This window comes from Dipodomys merriami, unplaced genomic scaffold (genome assembly GCF_024711535.1).
Source record: "Dipodomys merriami isolate MVZ:Mamm:240054 unplaced genomic scaffold, mDipMer1.0.p SCAF_74, whole genome shotgun sequence".
NCBI classification, from domain to species: domain Eukaryota; kingdom Metazoa; phylum Chordata; class Mammalia; order Rodentia; family Heteromyidae; genus Dipodomys; species Dipodomys merriami.
In genome coordinates, this window is record NW_027206335.1 from 4,251,748 (window position 1) to 4,273,476 (window position 21,729).

The window sequence follows — 21,729 nt, forward strand, 5'->3', positions numbered from 1 at the left end:
TCTAACCCTAAACCTGACCTTCACCCTAACCCTCTCTAAACCTAACCCTAAACCTCACCCTGACCCTAATCCTAACCCTCACCCCCACACTCCGCCTCACTGTAACTCTAACCCTAACCCTAACAATAACACTAACCCTAAACCTAAGGATCACCCTAACCCTAACCCTCACCCCCACCCTCACCCTCAGCCTAAGCACTAACCCTCACCCTAACACTAACCCTCACCCTCACTCTCACCCTAAAACTAACCCTAAACCTAAACCTCACCATAAACCTCACCCTAATCCTCACCCTCACCCTCACTCTCACAGTGACCGTAACTCTAACCCTAACCCTAACAATAACAGTAAACCTAACCCTAACCCTAACAATAACCATTATCCTCACCCTGTGCCTCACCCTCACCGCAAACATAACACTAACCCTAACACTAACAATAACCCTAAACATAACACTAAGCCTAAGCCTAAGCCTAACCCTAACCCTAAACCTAACCCTCACCCTAAACCTAACCCTAACCCTAACCCACACCCTATCCCTAACACTAACCCTAACACTAAATCTAATCCTAACCTTAACCCTAACCATAAACCTCATCCTAGGACTCATCCTAAACATAACCCTAACCCTAACCCTCACTCTCGGCCTAAGCCTAAGCCTAAGCTTAAGCCTAACCCGAACTCTAAACCTCACCCTAACCATCACCTTAACCTAACCCTAACACTAACCCTAACTCTAACTCTAACCCTAAACCTCACCATCACCCTAACCCTAACTCTAACCCTAACACTAAAACTAATCCTCACCCTAACCCTAAACCTAACCCTCATCCTCAAACTCACCGTAACCCTAACCCTAACCCTAACAATAACCCTAACACTAAACCTAACCCTCACCCTAACCATAACCCTCAACATAACCCTAACCCTCAATCTAACCCTCACCCTCACCCAAACCGTAACCCTAACCCTCCCTCTCACCCTAACCCTAAACGTAACCCTAACCCTCCCCGTAACCCTCAACCTAACCCTAACCCTAATCCTAACCCTAACCCTAATTCTAAACCTAAACCTAACCCTAACACTAACACTAACCCTAACTCTAACCCTAAACCTCACCCTCACGCTCACCCTAACTCTAACCCTAACCGGAAACCTTAACCTCCCCTAACCCTAACGCTCACCCTCACCCTCAACATAACCCTAACCCTAACCCTAACAATAACCCTAAACCTAACCCTAACTCTCATCATATCCATAGCCTTCATCCTAACCCTAACCCTCACTCTAACACTTACCCTCACCCTAACACTAACCCTAACCATTACAGTAACCCTCACACTAACCCTAACCATCACCCTAACCCTAAACCTCACCCTAACCCTAACTCTCACCCTCAACCTATCCCTCAACCTAAGCAAAACCCTCATCCTCACCCTTAACCTCACACTAACCATAACACTAATCCTGAATCTAACCCTCAACCTCACCCTAACCCTAACCCTCACCTTACCATAACCCTCACCCTCAGCCTAACCCTCACCTTTACACTTACAGTCACCCTAACCCTAACCCTCACCTTCACCCTCACCCTCACCCTAATCCTAACCCTACCCCTCATCCTAACCCTTAACCTACCATAACCCTAACCATCATTCTAAACCTAATCCTCATCCACACCCATACCCTCAGCCTAACCGTAAGACTAAGCCAAACCCTAACCCTAACCCTCACACTCACCCTACTGTCAACCTAATCCTAAACCTAACCCTAACCCTAACATTAAACCTCAACCTAACCCTCACCCTAACCCTAACACTAACCCTAACACTCAACCTAACCCTCCCCCTAAACCTAACTCTAACCCTAAACCTCACCCTCACCATAACCATAATCCTAAAACTAAACCTCACGCTAACCCTGATCCTAAACCTCACCCTCACCCTCACCCTTACTGTAACTCTAACCCTAACCTTAACTATAACACTAACCATAAACCTAACCTAAACCCTGAACCTCATCGTAACTTTAACCCTAACACAAACCCTCACCCTAATCCTAATAGTAACCCACAGCCTCACCTTAACCCTAACCCTCACCCTACCCTAACACTCACCCTCACCATAACCCTAACCTTAATCATAAACATCACCCTAACGCTAACCCTAACCCTCACGCTAACTCTAGCCCTCCCCCTAATCCTAATGCTAAACCTAAACATAATCCTAACACACCCTAACTCTAAAACCCTAACACTAACACTCACCCTCACCCTCATGCTCTGCCTAAGCCTCCGCCTCAGCCTAAGACAAACCCTGACCCTCACACACCCTCACCCTAACCCTAACCATAACACTAACCCTCCCACTAAACCTAACTCTAATCCTAAACCTCACACTCACCCTAATCCTAATCCTAAACCTGACACTAAATCTCACCCTAACCCAAACCCTAACCCTCACCCTTACCCTCACCCTCACCCTCTCCGTAACTGTAACCCTAACCTTAACAATAACACTAATCTTAACTCGAAACCTAAACCTAACCCTAATCCTATACATAACCATCACCCTCAGCCTCACCATAACTGCAAAAGTCACCAGAACCATAACACTAATACTCCTAACCCTAACCCTAATCCTAACAATCACCCTCACCCTAACCCTAATCCTAACCCTAATCCTCACTCTAACCCTAGCCCTAACCTCACCGTAACCCTAACCCTCATCCTAACCCTCACCCTAACAATAACCCTAACCCTCACCCTCACCCTAGCCTTCACCCTAACCCTAATCCTAACCCTAACCCTCACTCTAACACTCACCCTAACCCTCACCATAACCCTCACACTCACCCTAACCCTCATCCTCACCCTAACCCTCACCCTAACCCTAACCCTCACCCTCACCATAACCCTAACCCTCATCCTAACCCTAACCCTAACCCTAAACCTAAACCTAAACCTCACCCTAACAATAACCCTAACCCTCACCCTCACCCTAGCCCTCACCCTAAACCTAATCCTAACCCTAATCCTCATCCTAAACCTCACCCTAACCCTAACCCTAAACCTCACCCTAACCGTAATCCAAACCCTAACCCTCAACCTAACCCTAACCCTCACCCTCACTGTAACCTGAACCCTAAACCTCATCCAACCCTAAACTAAACCCGAACCCTAACTCTCACCCTAACGCTAACCCTAACCCAAACCCTGACCCTCATCATATCTCTAACCCTAATCCTAACCCTCAGCCTCACCTTAACCCTTACCGTAAACCTAACCCTAAATCTAACCCTAACACTAACCCTAACCCTCACTCTAACTCTAGCCCTCACCCTAACTCTAATGCTAAACCTAAATTTCATCCTAACACTCACCGTAACCCTAAAACCCTAACCCAAACCCTCACCCTCACCCTCACGCTCTGCCTAAGCCTCAGCCTCAGTCTAAGACTAACCCTGACCCTCACACTCACCCTCATCCTAACCCTAACAGTAACACTAACCCTAACCCTAACCCTCACACAAACCCTTACCCTAATGCTAATTCTAACCCTAAACCTCACCCTCACCCTAACCCTAAACCTCACCCACACCCTCCCCATCTGCCTAACATTAAGCCTAACCCTAACCCCAACCCTAACCCTAACACTAACCCTACACCTCAACCTACCCCTCACCCCAACCCTAACCCTCACCCTCACCCTAGCACATACCCAAACCCTAAACCTAAGCCTAACCCTCATCCTAACCCTCACTCTAACCCTAACCCCAACACTCACCCTAACCATAACCCTCACCCTCACTCTCACTCTAACTCTAAACCTAACCTTAACCCTAACCCTAACCTTCACACTCACCCTCACCTTAACCCTAACCCTAATCCAAACTAACACTAACCCTCAACCCCACACTAAAACTCACCCTATCCCCAACCCTAACCCTAACACTAACCCTAACCCTCACCATACCCCACACACTAACCCTAACCCTAACCCTCACCCTCAACCTAGCCCATACCCAAACCCTAAGCCTAAGCCTAACCCTCATTCTAACCCTAACCCCAACACTCACCCTAACCGTAACCATCACCCTCACACTCACCCTAATTCTAAACCTAACCCTAAACTTAACCCTAAACCTCACACTCACCCTCACTTTAACCCTAACCCTAATCCTAACCCTAGCACTAACCCTCACACCCACACTAAACCTCACCCTAACTCTAACCCTAACACTAACCCTAACCCTAACCTTAAACCTCAGCCTCACCCCAACCCTAACTCTAACCCTAAATCTCACCCTCACCCTAACCCTAACCCTAACCCTAATCCTAAACCTCACCCTAAATCTAAACTTTACCCTAACACTTACCCTCACCCTAACACTTACACTAACCTTAACACTAACACTCACACTAACGCTAACAATCACCCTAAACCTAAACCTCACCCTAACCCAAACGCTAACCCTCAACTTCACCCTAGCCCTCACCCTAAGCCTAACACGCATCCTCACCCTAAACCTCACACTAACCCTAACACTAATCCTCAATCTAACTCAACCTCACCCTAACCCTAACCAGAACCCTCATCCTTACAATAACCGTCACCCTCAGCCTAACCCTCAACTTTACTCTGTCACCCTCATCCTAAACCTCACCCCAAAGCTAACCCTCATCCTAACCCTCACACTAACCATAACCCTAACCATCACCCTAACCCTAACCCTCACCCTCGACTTCAGCCTCAGCCTAACCCTAAGCCTAAGCCTAACCCTAACCCTCATCCTAACTCTCAACCTAACCATTACCAGAAGCATCAATCTAAACCTAATCCTCATCCCCACCATCACCCTCAGCCTAACCCTAAGCCTAAACTTAACCCAAAAAATAACCCTCACACTCACCCTCAGCATAACCCTAATCCTAAACCTAACCCTAAACCTAACCCTCAAACTAACCCTCACCGTAACCCTAACCCTAACCCTCACCCTCACTTTAGTCCTCAACATAACCCTCACCTCAAACCTAACCCTCACCCTCAATGTAACCCGAAACTTAACCCTCCCCCTAACCCTACGCCTAAACCTAAACCTCACCCTAACCCTAACACTAAACCTCACCCTCACCCTAGCCCTCACCCTAACCCTAATTGTAACCCTAAACCTCATTCTAACCCAAACCCTAACACTATCCCTAAACCTCACCCTAATCCTAAACCTAATTGTAACCCTCAAACTAATGCTAACCCTGACACTCAATGTAATACTAACCCTAAACCTCAAACTAACACCAACCCTCACACTCACAATCGCCCTCAGCCTAAACCGAAGCCTAATCCTAACCCTAACCCTAACCCTCATACTCACCCTCACCCTAACCCTAATCCTAACCCTGACACTAAACCTCACCCTAAGCCTAACCCTAACCCTAACGCTTACCCTCACCCTCACCTTCACCTTAACTCTAACCCTAACCCTAACAATAACACTAATCCTAACTCGAAACTTAACCTAACCCTAATCCTATCCCTAACCCTCACCCTCAGCCTCACCATCACTGCCAAGGTAACCAGAACCATAAAACTAACAATAATCCTAACCCTAACCCTAATCCTAACCCTCACCCTCACCCTAACCCTCATCCTCAACCTAACTCTAACCCTAACCCTAACCCTCTCCCTCACCATAACCCTAACCCTCATTCTAACCCTCACCCTAACCCTAACACTAACCCTTAACCTCACCCTAAAAATAACCCTAACCCTCACCCTCACCCTAGCCCTCGCCCTAACCCTAATCCTAAACCTAATCCTCATCCTAACTCTCCCCCTAATCCTTAACTGAAAACCTAACTCAAAACCTTCACCGTAACCCTAAACTTAAACCGAACCATAACTGTCACCCAAATGCTAACCCTAAACTGAACCCTAACCCTAACCCTCAACCTCACTCTCAGCTTAATGCTAAGACTAATCCTAACCCTAAGCCTAACCCAAGCACTCACCCTAACACTACCCCTAATCGTAATCCTAACCCTAACCCTAACCCTCACCCTCATCCTAACCCTCACCCTAACCCCAACCCTAACACTAACCCTAACCCTAACCCTCACCCTAACCCCAACCCTAACACTAACCCTAACCCTAACCCTAACCCTCACCCTAACCCTAACACTAACACTAACCCTAACCCTAACCCTCACCCTAACCCTAACCCTAAGCCTCAAGCTCACCCTAACCCTAACCCTAACACTAACCCTCACACTCACCCTCAATTTAGTCCTAATCCTAATCCTAACCCTAATCCTCACCTTCACCCTAACCTTCACCCTAACAATACCCCTAACAGCAACACTAACCCTAAACCTAACCCTAACTCTCACCCTAACCCTCACACTCACACTTGGTCTAAGCCTAAGCCTAACGCAAAGCTTAAGCCTAACCCTAACCCTCACACTGACGCTCACCCTAACCCTAACAATATCACTAACACTAACTCTAACCCTAAACTTCACCCTCACCCTAACCCTGACTCTAACACTAACCCTAAACATAAACCACACCCTAAACCTAACCCTAACTCTCAACCTCACCGTAAATGTAACACTAACCCTAACCTAACAATAACCCTAACCCTAACCCTAACCCTCATTCTAATCATAACCCTCACCCTAAACTAACCCTCAAACTAACACTTACCCTCACCCTAACACTAACCCTAACCCTAACACTAACACTCACACTAACCCTAACCATGACCCTAACATTAAACCTCACCCTAAGCCTAACCCTAACGCTCACCCTCAACCTAGCCCTCACCCTAACCCTAACCCATATCCTCACTCTAAACCTCACACTAACCCTAAACCTAATCATCAATCTTAACCTCACCCTCACCCTAACCCTAACCCTAACCCTAGACCTTACCTTAATCCTCACTCAGCCTAACCCTCAGATTTTTCCCTTACCGTCACCCTCACCCAAATCCCTCACCCTAACCATAACCCTCTTCCTAACCTTCACCCTGACCATAATCCTAAGCATCACCCTAACCCTAACCCTGACCCTCAACCTCACCATCAGCCTAACCCTAAAGCCTAAGCGTAAACCTAACACTAACCCTCACCCTCACACTAGCCCTCACCCTAACCCTAATCCTAACCCTAACCTTAATCATAACCCTAAACCTAACACTAACCCTAACCATCACCCAAAACCTAATCCTCATCCACACTCTCACCCACAGCCTAACCCTAAGTCTAAGCCTAACCCTAACCCTAACCCTTACACTCACCCTCACCATAACCCTAATCCAAAACCTAACCCTAACGCTAACCCTAAACCTCAACCTACCCTCACCCTAACCCTAACCCTAACACTAAACCTAACCCTAACCCTCACCCTAACTATCTCCCTAACCCTTACTCTAAAACTAAACCTCACCCTCACCCTAACCCTAAACCTCAGCCTCAGCCTCACCCTCACCATAACTCTAACCCTAACCCTAACAATAACCCTAACCCTAACACTAACCTTAACGCTCATCCTCACCGTAAACCTAAACCTAACCCAAGCCCTCACCCTAACCCTAACCCTAACCCTCACCCTCAGCCTCACCCTCACCGAAAACTTAACCATAACACTAACAATAACCCTAATCCTAACCCTAATCCTAACCATCACCCTCACCCTAAACCTAACCCTAAACTTCACCCTAATTCTAAACCTCAACCTCACCGTAACCCTAACCCTAACACTCACCCTAACCCTAAACCTAACCCTAATCCTAAACCTTGCCATAATGTTAACCCTAACCCTCACACTCAACCTTGCCCTCATCCTAACCCTAATCCTAACCCTAAACCTTATCCAATCCCTCACCCTAATCCTAACCCTAAACCTGACCCTAACACTAACCCTCACCCTCACACTCAGCCTAACCCTAAGCCTAAGCCTAACCCGAACCCTAACCCTCACACTCAACCTCATCCTAACCCTAACCCTAATCCTAACACTAACACTAACCCTAACACTAACCCTCAACCTAAACCTCCCCCAACCCTAACTCTAAACCTAAACCTCACCCTCAACCTAACCCTAACCCTCACCATCACCCTCACCCTCAGCCTAAACCTAAGCCTAACCCTAACCCTCACCCTAGCCTTCACACTAACCCTAACTCTAAACCTAATCCTCACCCTCAACCTAACCCTAAACCTAAACCTCACCCTAAATCTCACCGTAAGCCTAACCCGCACCCTCACCCTCACCCTCACCGTAACTCTAAACCTAACCCTCACAATAACACTAACCATAACCCTAACCCTAACCATAAATCTCACCCTCAGCCTCACCCTCACTGCAAACTTAAACGTATCCATAACACTAATATTAACCCTTACCCTAACCCTAACCCTAACTCTAACCCTAACCCTATCCCTAATCCTCACCCCACCCTCACCCTCAGCCTAACCCTAAGCCTAACCCTAACCCTAACCCTAACTTTAACCCTAACCCTCACCCTCACCCTAACCCTATTTCTAAAACTAACCCTAAACCTCAGCCTAACCCTAACCCTAACCCTAACCCCACACTCACCCTCATGGTAACTCTAACCCTAACCCTAACAATAACACTAACCCTAACCCTAACCATCACCCTAAACCTAATCCTCACCCCCATCCTCAACCTCAGCCTAACTGTAAGCCTAAGCCTAAGCCTAACCCTCACCCTCACCCTCACCCTAACCCTAATCATAACCCTAAATCTATCCCTAACCCTCCCCCTCCCCCTCACCCGAATTCTAACCCTAAACCTCACCAGCACCCTAACCCTAAACCTAACCCTAACCCTAAACCTCACCCTAAAACTCACCCTAACTCTCACCCTCACTCTCAACATGACCATAACTCTAACCCTAACCCTAACAATAATACTAACCCTAACCCTAACCCTAACCGTAATACTAACCATAAACCTCACCCTGAGCCTCAGCCTCACCGCAAACTTAACACTAACCATAACACTAACAATAGCCCTAACCCTAACCCTAAACCTAATACTCACCTTAACCCTCAACTTGACCCTTACTGTCACCCTCACCCTAACCCTCACCCTAACACAAATCCTCATCCTAAACCTCACCCTAACCATGACCCTAATCATCATGCTAACCCTAACCCTCAACTTCACCCTCAGCCTCAGCCTAACCCTAAGCCTATGCCTAACTCTACCCTAATCCTCACCCTCACCCTAGACCTCACCCTACCCCTAATCCTAGCCCTGACCCTCATCCTAACCCTAACCCTAACCCTAAAAATAACCCTAAACCTAACCCTAACCCTCATTCTCACCATAACACTCACCCTAACCTTAAACCTCACCCTAACAATTACCGTCACCCTAACACTAACCCTAACCCTAAAACTAACCCTCACACTATCCCTAAAGATCACCCTAACCTTAACACTCACCCTAACCCTAATGTAACCCTTATCCTCACCCTACACCTCAACCTAATCCTAACCCTCATCCTCACTCTAAACCTCACACTAACCCCAAAAACTAATCCTCAATCTAAACCACACCCTAACCCTAACCCTAAACCTCACCGTAACCCGAACCCTCACACTGACTGTAATCCTAATTCTCAGCCTAACCCTCAACATTACCTTTACTGTCAACCTCACCCTAACCCTCACACTAACCCTAACCCTCATCCTAACCCTCACCGTGACCATAACCCTAAGCAAGCATCACCCTAATCCTAACCCTCACCCACAACCTAAACCTAACACACACTCTCACACTAACCCTCACACTAACACTAACTCTATCCCTAAACCTCACCCTCACCCTAACCCTAACCCTCAAACTCACCCTCAACCTCAGCCTAACCCTAAGCCTAACCCTAACCCTCACCCTAACTATCACACTCAACCTCACAGTAACCCTAATCCTAATCCTAACCATAACCATAACCCTCACCCTAACCCTAACACTAACCCTAACATTAACCCTAACACTAACCCTAACCCTAACACTCACCCTAACCCTAACTCTAAAATTAAACCTCACCCTCAAACTAACCCTAAACATAAACCTCACCCTAAACTTAACCCTAAACCTCACCCTCACACTAGCCCTCAGCCTAACTCTAATCGTAACACTAACCCTCAACCTAACCTTCACCCTAACCCTAATCCTAACACTCACCCTAAACCTAACCCTCACCCTCAACCTCACCCTCAGCCTAACCCTAAGCCTAACCCTTAACCTAACCCTAACCCACACACTCACCCTCACCCTAACCCTAATCCTAAACCTAACCCTAACCCTAACCCTCACACTAACCCTTATCCTAATCCTACCCTAACACTAACCCTAACTCTAACCGTCAACCTAAACCTCACACTAAGCCTATCTAACCCTAAACCTCACCCTAACCCTAACCCTAACTCTAACTCTAATCCTAACCCTAAACCTCACCCTAACCCTAACCCTAACCCTAACCCTCACCCTCACCCTCACCCTCATCCTCAACGTAACCCTAAACCTAAAATTAAAAATAACCCTTACACGAACCCTAACCCTCAACCTAATTGTAAACCTCATCCTAACCCTAACCATCACCCTAACACTAACCTTAACCCTAACACTAACCCTCACACTAACCCTAAACCTCACCCTAACCCTAACCCTAACCCTTACCATCAACCTCACCCTAGCCCTCACCCTAACCCTAATTCTAACTCTTACCATAACCTAACCCTCAACCCTTATCCTCACCCTAAACCTCACACTAACCCTAACCCTAATCCTCAATCTAACCCACCCCCTCACCCTAGCCCCTAACGTCACACTTACCCTAACCCTCACTGTAACCCTAACCCTCACCCTTATCTTAACCTTCACCTACAGCCTAACCCTCAAATTTTCCCTTACCTTCACCCTCACCTTAACACTCAGTCTATCCCTAAACCTCATCCTAAACTTCAAGTTAACCAAAACACTAACCATCACCCTAACCCTAACCCTCACCCTCAATCTCACCCTCACCCTAACCCTAATCCTAACCCTAACCCTAATCCTAACCCTAACATTCACCCTCAGCCTCATGCTCACTCCAAAAGTAACCTTAACCACAACACTAACAATAAACCTAACCCTAAACCCAATCCTAACCCTCCACCTCACCCTCACCCTAATCCTAAACCTAACACTCACCCTCAGCCTCACCCTCATTCCAAAAGTAACCTTAACCATAACACTAACAATAAACATAACCCTAACCCCAATCCTAACCCTCCACCTCACCCTAACCATAATCCTAAACCTAACCCTCACCCTCAGCCTCACACTCACTCCAAAAGTAACCTTAACCATAAAACTAACAATAAACCTAACCCTAACCCCAATCTTAACCCTCAACCTCACCATAACCCTAATCCTAACCTTAACCCTCACCCTAACCCTAACCCTCACCCTCACTGTAACCCTAACCCTCATCCTAACCCTCACCCTAACCCTAATCCTCTCCCTCACTGTAAAACTAACCCTCACCCCCAACATCACCCTCAGCCTAACCCTAAGCCTAAGCCTAACCCTAACCATAACCCTCACACTCACCCTCACCCTAACCCTAATCCTAAACCTAACCCTATCCCTAAAAATCAACCTAACCCTAACCCTAAACCTAGCCCTCCCAATAACCCTAACTCTAAACCTAATCCTCACCCTCAACCTAACACTAACACTAAACCTTACCCTAAATCTCATCGTAACCCTAACCCTCACCCTCACCCTCACCGAAACTCTAAACCTAACCTTAACAATAACACTAACCATAACCCTAACCTTAACCATAAACCTTACCCTAAGCCTCACTCTCACTGCAAACTTAAGCCTAACCATAACACTAACATTAACCCTTACCCTAAGCCTAACCCTAACTCTAACCCTCAACCTAACCCTAGTCCTCACCCCCACTGTCAACCTCATCCAAACCCTAAACCTAACCCTAACATTAACCCTAAATTTAACCCTAAACCTCACCCTCACCCTAACACTATCACTAAACCTAACCCTAAACCTCAGCCTAAACCTAACCCTAACCCTACCCGCACCCTCACAGTCACAGTAACTCTAACCCTAACCCTAAAAATGACACTAACCCTAACCCTAACAATCACCCTAATCCTAATCCTCACCCCCAGCCTCACCCTCAGCTTCACCCTAAGCCTAAGCCTAAACATAACCCTCACCCTTACCCTCACCCTAACCCTAATCCTAACCCTAACCCTATCCCTAAACCACAACCTAACCCTCACCCTCACACTAATACTAACACTAAACTTAACCTTAACCCTCACCCTAACCCTCCCCTCACCCTAACTCTAAACCTAAACCTCACCAGTACCCTAAACCTAACCCTAACCCTAACCCTAATACTCACCCTAAACCTCACCCTAACCTTCACCCTCACACTCACCATGACCGAAACTCTAACCCTAACCTTAATAATAATACTAAACCTAACCCAAACCCTAACACTAACCATAACCCTCACCCTGAGCCTCACCCTCGCCGCAAACTTAACACTAACCATAACACTAACAATAACCCTAACCCTATCCCTAAGCCAAACCCTAACCCTAACACTCACCCTAACCCTAACTCTAATCCTAACAGTAAAACTAACCCTAAACCTCAACCTAACACTAAAGCTCATCCTAAACCTCACCCTAAACATAGCCCTAACCCTCATCCTAAACCTAACCCTAACCCTAACTCTAACCCTCACCCTAACCCTCACACTAACCTTAACCCTAACACTAACCCTAACTCTAACCCTAAACCTCACCATCACCCTAAACCTAACTCTAAACCTAACCCTAAATCTAAAGCTCACCCTAACCCTAACTTAACCCTCACCCTCACCCTCAGCTTAACCATTACCCAAACCCTAGAATAACCCTAACTCAAACCCTAACCCTAACCCTCACCCTCACCCTAACCCTAACCCTAACCCAAGCCCTCACCCTAAACCTAACCTTAACCCTAACCCTAAACCTCACCATAACCCTAAACCTAAACCTCACCCTCAGCCTCACCCTCACCTTAAATTTAACATTAATCATAACACTAACAATAACCCTAACCCTAAACCTAATCCTAACCCTCACCCTCAACCTAACACTAACCCCAACCCTAAAATTCACCCTAACCCTAAACCTAACCCTAATCCTAAATCTCGCCATAATTCTAACCCTAACTGTCCCCCTAAACCTTGCCCTCATCCTAACCCTAATCCTTACACTAAACCTCATCCTAACCCTCACCTTAATCCTAACCCTAACCCAATCCCTCACCCTAACCCTAACACTCAACCTCAAACTCAGCCTAACCCTAACGCTAACCCTCACACTCAAACTCACCCTAACCCTAATCCTAACACTAAACCTAACCCTAACCCTAACCCTTACAATCACCCTAACCCTCACCCTAACCCTAACTCTAAACCTAAACCTCACCCTCAACCTAACCCTAACTCTAACCCTAACCCTAAACCTAAGCCTCACCCTAACCCTAACCCTTACCCTCACCCTCACCTTCACTGTAACCTTAATGCTAACCCTAACCCTAACAATTACCCTAAACCTAACACTAACCCTAACCCTAACCATAACCCTCACCCTAACGCTATAACTCACCCTACCACTAACCCTCACCCTAAAACTAGCCCTAGTCTTAACACTAACCCTCACACTAACCCTAACCATCACCTTAGCCCAAAAACTCAACCTATCCCTATCCCTAACCCTCACCCTCACCATAGCTCTCACACTAACCCTAACCCTCATTATCACCCTAAAACTCACTCTAACCTTAACACTAATCCTCAATCTTAGCCTCACCCTCACCCTAACCCTAATCCTAATCCTCACCCTAACCCTCACCATGACACTTACTGTCATCCTCACCATAAACCTCACCCTAACCCTAACCCTTATCCTAACCCTCACCTTAACCATGACCCTAACCATCATGCTAACCCTAACCCTCAACCTCACCCTAAGCCTCAGCCTAAACCTAAGCCTAAGCCTAACCCTAACACTAATCCTCACCCTCAACCTAGCCCTCACTCTAACCCTAATCCTCACCCTGACCCTCATCCTAACCCTAACCCTAACCCTAAAAACAACCCTAAACCTAACCCTAACCCTAACCCTAATCCTAACCCTAAACCTAACCCTCACCATAACACTAACCCTAACCGTAACACTAACACTCACACTAACCCTAATGATCACCCTAAGGTTAACACTCACGCTAACCCTAACACTAAATGTCACCCTCAACCTAGCCCTCAACCTAACCCTAACCCTCATCCTCACCCTAAACCTCACACTAACCCTAAGACTAATCCTCAATCTAAACCACACCCTCACCCTAAACCTAAACCTAACACTCACCCTAACACTAACCCTCACCCTTACCGTAATCCTCATTCTCAGATAACCCTCAACTTTACCCTTACTGTCCTGTCAACCTCACCCTAACCCTCATACTAACCCTAACCCTCATCCTAACCTGACCCTGACCGTAATCGTAAGCATCACCCTAATCCGAACCCTCACCCTCAAACTAACCCTAACATTAACCCTCACACTAACACTAACTCTAACCCTAAACCTCACCCTCAACCTAAGCCTCACCATCACCCTCACCCTCAGCCTAACACTAAGTCTAATCCTAAACCTAACCCTCACACTCACCCTCACCCTCACCCTAAACCTAATCCTAACCCTAACCCTAACCCTCAACCTAACCCTAACACTAACCCTAACCCTAGCCCAAACACTAACCCTAACCCTCACCCTAACCCTAGCTCTAAAATTAAACGTCACCCTCACCCTAACCCTAACCCTAAACCTCAGCCTAACCCTTACCCTAACACTCAGAGTCATCCTAGCCTTCACCCTAACACTAATCCTAACCCTAATCCTCATCCTAACACTCACATTAACCCTAACACTTACCCTCAACCGCACTCTCTGCCTCACCATAACTCTAACCCTAACCCCAACAATGACACTAACCCTAAACCTAACGATCACCCTAAAACTAATCCTCACCCCCACCTTCACCCTCAGCCTAACCCTTAGCCTAAGCCTAACACTAACCCTAACCCTCACCCTCACTCTCACCCTAACCCTAATCCTAACCCTAACCCTATCCCTAAACCTCAACCTAACCCTCACCCTCACCGTAATGCTAACACTAAACCTAAACCTAACCCTCACCCTAAACCATCCCCCTAACCTGAACTCTAACCCTAAACTTCACCAGCACCCTAAAACTAACCCTAACCCTAAACCTCACCTTAAACCTCACCCTAACCCTCACCCTCAACCTCACTCTCACAGTGACCGTAACTCTAACCCTAACCCTAACAATAACAGTAACCCTAACCCTAAACCTAACAATAACCATAAACCTCACCCTGTGCCTTACCCTCACCGCAAAATTAACACTAAACATAACATTAACAATAATCCTAAACCTAAGCGTAAGCCTAAGCCTAACCCTAACCCTAACCCTAACACTCACCAAAACCCTAACCCTAACCCTAAACCTAATCCTAACCCTAACACTAAACCTAACACTAACCCTAAACCTAAACCTAAACCTCATCCTAACACTCATACTAAACCTAACCCTTACCCTCACGCTAACCCTCACCCTAACCCTCACCTTAACCCTAACCCTAACAATAACCCTAACACTAAACCTAAACCTCACCATCACCCTAAACCTAACTCTAACCCTAACCCTAAAACTGAACCTCATCCTAACTCTAAACCTAACCTTCACCCTCAACTTCACTGTAACCCTAAACCTAACCCTAACAATAACCCTAACACTAAACCTAACCCTCACCCTAACCATAACGCTCAACATAACCCTAACCCTCAATCTAACCCTCACCCTCAACCTAACGCTAACCCTAACCGTAACCCTAATCCTAACCCTAAACTTAACCCTAACCCTAACCATCACGTTACACCTATTCCTCATCCCCACCCTCACCCTGAGCCTAACGCTAAGCCTAAACCTAACCCTAACCTTAACCCTCAAACTTACCCTCACCCTAATCGTAACACTAACACTAACCCTTACTCTAACCCTAAACCTCACCCTCACCCTAACCCTAACTCTAACCCTAATCTGAAACCTAAACCTCATCCTAACCCTAACCCTCACTCTCACACTCACTCTCTACATAACCCTAACCCTAACCCTAACCTAACAATAAACCTAACCCTAACCCTAACCCTCATCCTAACCATAACCTTCACCCTAAACCTAACCATCACCCTAACACTTTCCCTCACCCTAACACTAACCCTAACCATAACACTAACCGTCACACTAACCCTAACCATCAACCTAACCCTAAACCTCACCCTTACCCTATCTCTCACCCTCAACCTAGGCCTCAACCTAACCCTAAACCTCATCCTCACCGTTAACCTCACATTAACCTTAACACTAATCCTGAATCTAAACCTCAACCTCACCCTAATCCTAAACCTCACCTTACCGTAACGCTCACCCTCACCCTAACCCTCACCATAACATAAATCCTCATCCTAACCCTCACCCTTACGGCAACCTCAACCATCAACCTAACCCTAACCCTCACCCTCACCCTCAGCCTCAGCCTAAACTTAAGCCTAAGCCTAAGCCTAACCCTAACCCTCACCCTCACCCTAGCCCTCACCCTAACCCTAATCCTAACACTAACACTTATACTAACCCTTAACCTAACCATAACCCTAACCATCATTCTAAACCTAATCCTCACCTCCACCCATACCTCAGCCTAACCCTAAGCCTAAGCCAAACCCTAACCCTAACCCTCAAACTCACCCTGACTCTCACCCTAATCCTAAACCTAACCCTAACCCTAACATTAAACCTCAACCTAACCCTCACCCTAACCCTAACACTAACCCTAACCCTAACACTCAACCTAACCTTCCCCCTAACCCTAACTCTAACCCTAAACCTCACCCTCACTCTAACCATAATCCTAACACTAAACCTCACCCTAACCCTGATCCTAACCCTCACCCTCACCCTCACACTTAATGTAATTCTAAGCCTAAACTTAACTTATAACACTAACCTTAAACCTAACCCAAACCCTGACCCTCACGGTAACTCTAACCCTAAAACAAACCCTCACCCTAATCCTAATCCTAACCCTCAGCCTCACCCTAACCCTAACCCTAACCCTAACCCTAAACCTTACCGTAACGCTAGCCCTAACCCTCACCCTAACTCTAGCCCTCCCCCTAACCCTAATGCTAACCCGACACTCATCCTAACACTCACCTTAACCCTAAAACCCTAACCCTAACACTCACCCTCACCCTCACGCTCCGCCTAAGCCTCCGCCTCAGTCTAAGACTAATCCTGACCCTCACGCTCAACATCACCCTAAACCTAACCGTAACACTAAACCTAACCCTAACCTTCACACTAACCCTCCCCCTAACCCTAATTCTTACCCTAATCCTCACCCTCACCCTAACCCTAAACCTCACCCTCACCCTCACCTTCCGCCTAACATTAAGCCTAACCCTAACTGCAACCCTAACCCTAGCACTAACCCTAACCCTTCACCCTACCGCTCACCCTAAACCTAACCCTAACCCTCATCCTCACCCTAGCCCATACCCAAACCCTAAGCCTATGCCTAACACTCACCCTAACCCTCACTCTAAACCTAACACCAACACTCACCCTACCTGTAACCCTCACCCTCACCCTCACCCTAACTCTAATCATTACCCTAACCCTAAACATCACACTCACCCTAACCCTCACCCTAACTCTCACCCTAACCCTAACCCTAACCCTCACCCTCAACCTAGCCCATACCCGAACCCTATGCCTAAGACTAACCCTCACCCTAACCATCACTCTAAACCTAACGCCAACACTCACCATATCCGTAACACTCACCCTCACCCTCACCCTAACTCTAAACCTAACCCTAACCCTAATCCTAAACCTCACACTCACCCTCACCTTAACCCTAACCCTAATCCAAACTCTAACACTAACCCTCAACCTTACACTAAAACTCACCCTATCCCCAACCCTAACCCTAACACTAAACTTAGCCCTCACCCTACCCGTCACACTAACCCTAACCCTAATCCTTACCCTCAAACTAGCCTATACCCAAACCCTAAGCCTAAGCCTAACCCTCACCCTCACCATAACTCTAACACTACTCCTAACATTAACCCTAACCCTAACACTAAACCTGACCCTAAACCTCACCCTAACTCTGCCCCTAACCCTAACTCTAACCCGAAACCTCACCATCACCCTAACCCTAAACCTCACCCTCACCCTCACCCTCACCATAACTCTAACCCTAACCCTAAAAATAAACCTAACCCTAACACTCACCCTAACCATCATCCTCACTGTAACCCTAAACCTTGCCCAAGCCCTCACCCTAACCCTAACCCTAACCCTAACTCTCACCCTAACCCCAAACCTCAACCTCACCGTAACCCTAACCCAAACACTCACCCTAACCCTAAACCTAACCCTAATCCTAAACCTTGCCATAATGCCAACCCAAAACCTCAACCTCACCCTTGCCCTCATCCTAACCCTAATCCTAACCCTAAACCTCATCCTAACCGTCACCCTAACCCTAAACCTCATCCTAACCCTTACCCTAACCATAACCCTAACCATCATGCTAAACCTAACCCTCAACCTCACCCTCAGCCTCAGCCTAACCCTAAACCTAACCCTGACCCTCATCCTAACCCTAACCCTAACCCTAAAAATTATCTTAAACCTAACCCTAACACACATTCTAAACATAAACCTCACCCTAACCCTAAACCTCAACCTAACATTTACCCTCACCCTAACACTAACTCTAACCCTAACACTAACACTCACACTAACCCTAATGATCACCCTAAGGCTAACACTCACGCTAACCATAATCCTAAACCTCACCCTCAATCTAGCCCTCAACCAAACCCTAACCCTCATGCTCACCCTAAACCTCACATTAACCCTAACCCTAATCCTCAATTTAAACCACACCCTCACCCTAACCCTAAACCTATCCCTCACCGAAACCTAACCCTCACCCTTACTGTAATCCTCACTCTCAGCCTAACCCTCTGCTTTAACCTTACTGTCACCGTCACCCTAACCCTCACACTAACCCTAACCCTCATCCTAAACCTCACCCTGACCGTAACCCTAAGCATCACCCTAACCCTAACCCTCACCCACAACCTAACCCTAACACTAATCCTCACACTAACACTAACTCTAACCCTATACATCTCCCAAACCCTAACCCTCACCCACACCCTCAGCCTAACACTAAGCCTAACCATAACCCTAACCCTCACACTCACCCTCACCCTCACCCTAAACCTAATCCTAACCATAACCCTGACCCTCAACCTAACATTAACACTAAACCTAACCCTAACCCAAACACTAACCCTAACCCTAACCCTCACCCTAATCCTAACTCTAAAATTAAACCTCACCCTCAACCTAACCCTACACCTCACCCTAACCCTAACTCAAAACATCACCCTCACCCCAGCAATCACCCTAACCCTCATCCTATCCCTAACCCTCATCCTAACCCTCACCCTAACTCTAATCCTAACCGTAACCCTAAATCTAACCCTAACCCTCACACTAACCCTCACTCTAACCGTAACATAACACTAACCCTAACCCTAAACCTCACACTAACCCTCACCCTAAGCCTAACTCTAAACCTAAACCTCACCCTAATCCTAACCCTAACTCTAACACTAATCCTAACCCTAAAGCTCACCCTAACCCTAACCCTAACCAACACCCTGACACTCACCCTATATCTAACCCTAAACCAAAAATTAAAAATACCCTTAACACTAAACCTAAACCTTACCCGAACTGTAACCCTCACCCTAAACCTAACCATCATCCTAACACTTACCCTCACCCTAACACTGACCCTAACCCTAACCCTAACCCTCACACTAACCCTAACACTCACCCTAATACTAAACCTCACCCTAACCCTAACCCTAACCCTAAACCTCACCCTTTCCCTAGCCCACACCCTAATTCTAATTCTAACCCTTACCCTCACCTAACCCTAACCCTCATATTCACCCTAAACCTCACATTAAACCTAACCTTCATCCTCACCCTATCCCCTAACCCTCACACTTACCCTAACCCTCACCCTAACCCTAACTCTCACCCTTATCTTAACCCTCACCCACAGCATAACCCTCAACTTTCCCCTTACCATCACCCTAACCCTAACACTCACCCTATCCCTAAACCTCATTCTAACCTTCAAGCTAACCGAACCCTAACCATCAACCTAACCCTAACCCTCACCCTCAATCTCACCCTCAGCCTAAACCTCAGCCTAACCCTAACCCTAACACTAACCCTCACCCTCACCCTAGCCCTCACCCTAATCGTAACCCTAAACCTCATCCTAACCGTCACTCTAATTCTAAACCTAACTATAACCAAACACTAATCCTCACCCCCACCCTCACCGTCAGCCTAAGCCAAAGCGTAACCCTAACCCTCACACTCACCCTCACCCAAACCTAATCCTAAACCTAAGCCTAACCCTAAACCTCAAACTAACCCTCACCCTAACCCTAACCCTAACACTAACCCTAACCCTAACCCTGAACCTAACACTAACCCTGACCCTAACCCTAACCATAACCCTAACACTAACCCTCACACTAACCCTAACCCTCACCCTAACCCTAAACCTCACCCTAACCCTAATCCTAACCCTCAACCTCACCCTAACCCTAATCCTCACCCTAAACCTCCCCCTCAGCCTCACCCTCACTGCAAAGGTAACCTTAACCATAACACTAACAATCACCCTAACCCTAACCCTAACCCTAACTATCACCCTCACTCTCACCCTAATCCTAACCCAAACCCTCACCCTAACTCTAAACCTTACCCTCACCATAACACTAACCCTCATCCTAACCAACACCCAATCCCTAATCCTCACCCTCAACATAACACTAACCCTCACCCTCAGCCTAACCCTAAGCCTAAGCCTAACCCTAACCCTAACCCTCACACTCACCCTTACCCTAACCCTAATCCTAACCCTAACCCGAACCATAAACCTCACCCTCAGCCTCACTCTCACTGCAAACTTAACCCTAACTATAACTCTAAAAATAACCCAAACCCTAACCCTAACCCTAACCCTAACCCTAACTCTATCCCTAACCCTAACCCTAATCCTCACCCCCACCCTCAGGCTCAGCCTAACCCTAATCCTAACCCTAACACTAACACTAACTCTAACCCTAAACCTCACCCTCACCCTAACTCTATCTCTTAACCTAACCCTAAACCTTACCTTAACCCTAACCCTAAACCTCACGCGCACCCTCACCCTCACCGTAACTCTGACTCTAACCCTAAAATAACACTAACCTAAGCCTAACCACCACCCTAAGCCTAATAGTCACTCCCATCCTCACCCTTAGCCTAAGCCTAAGCCTAAGCCTAACCCTAACCCTAACCCTCAACCTCACACTGACCCTAACCTAACCCTAACCCTAACCCTATCTCTGAACCTCAACCTAACCCTCTCTCTCA